At 48.8% G+C, this 4319-nt stretch overlaps 1 pseudogene; it reads right to left on the bottom strand.

Moving 5' to 3' along the window:
• Positions 1-580: 580 nt before the first annotated feature.
• LOC136522126 (peroxidase 45-like) lies at positions 581-2350 on the bottom strand (annotated as a pseudogene).
• Between the last annotated feature and the right edge of the window lie 1969 nt (positions 2351-4319).

Raw genomic sequence — 4319 nt, 5'->3', positions numbered from 1 at the left:
GGTAGGGCCTCTGCCATACTTTCGTTTTGGTGCATCATTTTCTCAGCTTCTACATCCTGATTTTCTCTAATGTGCGTTTTCCCTTATGTCTCCACCATGAATCGAGCCTTACAGATCGAGCCCTATTTGGTTTAGTTGTGCTACACTTTAATTTGTATCCATCCTCCACCACTGATCAGCTCTAGGACATTCAAAGTTTTTAGACACTTGGGGGTTGGAATGTACACTCTCCTCGGAGAACTGTTTGCCAGATGCATGGCTACCCAACATCTTTTGGTCTTATTTAGATGCACCTGTATTATCCATCTTATGAATCCATGTATGTTGAAGTTGCTTAGAGTAAAATTTACTTTAACTTGTACCCTCATAAGCGCTAATTCCGGTATTCTTGGTGTATTGTATCTTTCGTGTTGCGTTCTCACGGTCGCGGTCTTACTTGTTCCTATACTCTGCTTCTACTTAATGAAATACGTGCCGCACACGTTCTTGAAATTTTTTTTATCCTAATCTACTCTAACACACGTAGATCGATATAGATGAGTACATCCAAACAAATCCTTAGATACATATTCTTCAAGTAGCCAGAACAGAATTTTCAAGCAGCCAATATATCTCAGAAAAAACTCTTTGGCACAAAAAGCTGTCCGGCGATACCTCCATACACCGACATGAGGCCACTGAATCAACGCCATCAACTTATTATAATTACAGCCGTGATAGACTTATATATATACTCTTACATATAGTATATACTGTAATACGGATTATATATAGTACATATATATATGCATTATCAAATGATGTGAATCGGCCAGCGAGGCTAACCAACTAACTACACAGCTGCTCGCTAGTTCGGGAACCGGCAGTCACGGCGTATCTCGCTGGTGGCCGCCGTCTTGGCCCCGATCCTGCCGAGCTTGGTGATCGCCGCCACGAAGTCGGCGAAGAAGGCGCCCTGGTTGGACGCGTAGTTGTCGACGGCGCCGCGGGACCTCTGGTCGCTGTACAACACCTGGTCGGTGCCCAGGAGCCCCTGCAGGTTCCGGTAGAAGGCGTTGTCGAAACTCACCGGCGTGGGGTCGAAGAACGCGAAGCCGCCGCTGGGGTTGGAGCCGCAGGTGCCGCGCAGCTGCGACGCCAGGCCCTGGTCCATGCTCGGGTCGCTGCCGATTCTGTCCTGGAAGAAGGGGCAGTCCGCCGCGCCGAGGGTGTGCGCACCTGGTGGATTGGCAAAGGTCAGGCCGTCAGGGTGAGCCTGACAATTATTGCAAGGCCGGTGAGATGATGGATGAGCAGCAGGCGGTGCCGTTTACCTAAGAGGGCGATCGTTTCAGCCTGGGAGAAGCCGAGGCCGGAGAAGAAGGCGTTGAGCTGGTCCAGGGTGAAGTTGACACCCGGCAGCAGGACGCTGTCCCTGACTCCCTGGTCGACACCCTGCCGTCGAACCGGCCGAGCTCCACCTGGTAGTACGGCCCGCCACTCTGCAACCGATGCATGCAGAAAAGTTAGAGTATGTTGCATGCACAGCATGTATGTAACTGATGACAAGATTTTATTCTTTTTGAATGACCAAGTAGCAACGAACGACTGACAGCACGGAGGCTGACCAATAGCACATACCAGGTAGACGGCTTCTCTGGCGGCGAGGGCCTTGATGTCCGCGGACGACACCTTGTATTGGCACTGCTGGTTGCTGTCCACGGCGGCCTTGGCGCTCAGAATGGCCTGGAACCCATCCGGCTTGAGCGACTGGTTGGCGGTGTTCCGCCACTCGTCGTCGCCGTTCGAGTTCACGATCATGATCGACGCGTCGCAGCCCTGCATCCGCAGTTCCCATGCATCAGAGACGGCGGTCGAGCTCGATCGATCGGCTGTATGCACTGCTAGCGGGGAGCCAGCAGCTGGCCGGGATAAGTAGCATGTGCGTTACCATGACGGCGCAGTCGTGGAAGAAGAGCCTGAGCGCGGCGGGCGCGGCGATCTGGGACTGCGCCTTGGACTGCCTGACGGAGCCCCGGACGATGGTCTCGAGGTTGGGGCAGGTGCTGGCGTAGTAGTCCGTCCTCAGCTGCGCGACGGCGGACGGCGGCGTGAGCGCCGCGGACACGACGACGGCGACAAACAAGACCAGCCTAAGCCTCGCCATCGACGAATGAATAATACACACGACTCTCTCTCTCTCTCTCTCTCTCTCTCTCTCTCTCTCTCTCTCTCTCTCTCTCTCTCTCTCTCCTCCGGCAGCTTGGCTTTCAAATTCAAGCTGTTGTTTGTTGCGTGCGTCTTTCCAAAAGCGTGGCAGCTGTCCGGCCGTAGGTAGTTATTTCGTTCGATCGAGGCTGGTCGAAATCAAGCGATATGGTGGCGCGTACGTTGGAACGGAGGTTGCATGGGATTTATAGACTGCCGCCGGCCGGGCGCACTGGCCCGTGGCTTCCTCGTCCTTTCCAACTGCCAATTCGATCAGCATGATTGAGGTAAACCGAATGTTGTTATTCCCTCTTTTTTTTATTTTTTTATTTACAAGACCCACTATAGTCATAGACGCTCATACACGTACAATCACCCTACACATATGAACACGCTCACCCTACCACATTTGTTGTAGTAAGGTTAACCCAAACTCCCAAAATACGCCCACTATAGACATAGACGTGTCTGTGATAGCGAGATCTTGGTGACTTCGTCAATTTCAAGTTCTTCAGCTCGGTCCATATTTGGGGCCGAAGGGGATTGACATCAGGGGCCTGCCGCCACCCTGTGCTGTCTTTCCACGTTGGAGTGCCACGTAGGCAAAACCGGCTGCCAAAACCACTCTAGGGGGTTAATTAAACGGTTTGGAAAACTTTAAGGTGCTTGTTAGACGGTTTCAAAGTTCAGAGGGTGGAATAGCCGTAGTGCCAAACACTAGTAGTGAAACGACTTTTGATCCACTTCGAAATTTGGCTTTAGTCCCGGTATTTTTCGCCCCCGGGACTAGAGAGACCTTTAGTCCCGGTTTGTAGCTCCAACCGGGACTAAAGGTCCCTGCCCAACGGCTACTGCGGCAGGCTTTTGCTGCAGGGGACCTTTAGTCCCGGTTGGAGCTACCAACCGGGACTAAAGGTTAACTTTTACTCCCGGTTGGCCCCTCCAACCGGGAGTAAAAGTCTACTCCCGGCTGGAGGCTCCGTCCGAGACTAGAAAGTGACCTTTAGTCCCGGTTGGTGTCTTCAACTGGGACTAAAGGTCCCCTCCTATATACCACTTCTTCCTCCTCGAGCCCGAGCCACTTCGACCTCAATGTTCTTGCTTCATCGCCGGCCTCTCTTCTTCCTCATCGCCGGTAATCACAAGATTTCGTCAATTGCTCCATCGATTCTTCGATTCTAAAGGTTACCAACTTTATACTCTCATGTTTCATCAGTAGCATATCTCATTTTGTGGACTAGATATATGTGGTTTTTATGGTGGATTTTTTTTATTTGTAAGCCATTTAAGCTCAAAATCACTTTAAAGTTTGCATATTTGGATGAAGGAAGGTTAAAGTAGTTATTCAAAACTAGTATTTAGCTTTCATTTCTAGCATGCATAGCACACTTCATGGTTTAGAGATATAGAGAATTTTAGAGTTTTTTTTTAATTTTATTTGTTTATAAAATGAGAAATTTATATTATATTAAAAATGAGTATAAAGAGTAGATGACAACTGCTTTCGGGTCCTCGGTCTCTCATCGGGTTCCAAAGCGACTGAGGTCAGACCTCCCTCTCATTGCATGCGGCAAGTGTGAGGAGAAGATTGTGATGGAGTACCGGGTGAGAAAGGAGTGTCCCAACGAGGGCCGTATCTTCTACAAGTGTCCGGATCGCAATGTGAGTTATTTTGTCGCATTTGATGATTATGGTTAATTTATACTTATTTTCATGATGATTGTGATTAAAGTTCTAATTTTTTATTTTAATTTTAGTGGGATGTCACTGGATGTTCCGGCTAGTACTGGGAGGAAGAGTATGTTGAACACGTGCAAAACTCTCTTGCATAGGCGGCTACGACGACTGATGAGGCAGTGATCCTACGGAAGAAGCCCATGGATATTGAACAAACGCATGATCTTTCTGTTTTAGTTGGGATTGGTCGCGAAATCCTTATGCTGCTGAAGTGCATTTTAGCTTTAGTTTTTTTAGTGGTAGTTGGGATTGTCTACATTGTAGCGAGACTTTTATAAATTAATACCTTGTGTGGTGGCATGCATGTCGTATAATTAACTAATTATGTTCTAGGTTTTAATATGATATGTATGTCATGTAATGCAGATGAGCCGTCATTGGATGTACAATGCTGA

This window comes from Miscanthus floridulus, chromosome 18, assembly GCF_019320115.1.
Source record: "Miscanthus floridulus cultivar M001 chromosome 18, ASM1932011v1, whole genome shotgun sequence".
Lineage (NCBI taxonomy): Eukaryota > Viridiplantae > Streptophyta > Magnoliopsida > Poales > Poaceae > Miscanthus > Miscanthus floridulus.
Note: the sequence above shows the minus strand (reverse complement) of the source record. Positions and strands in the feature narration are given on the sequence as shown.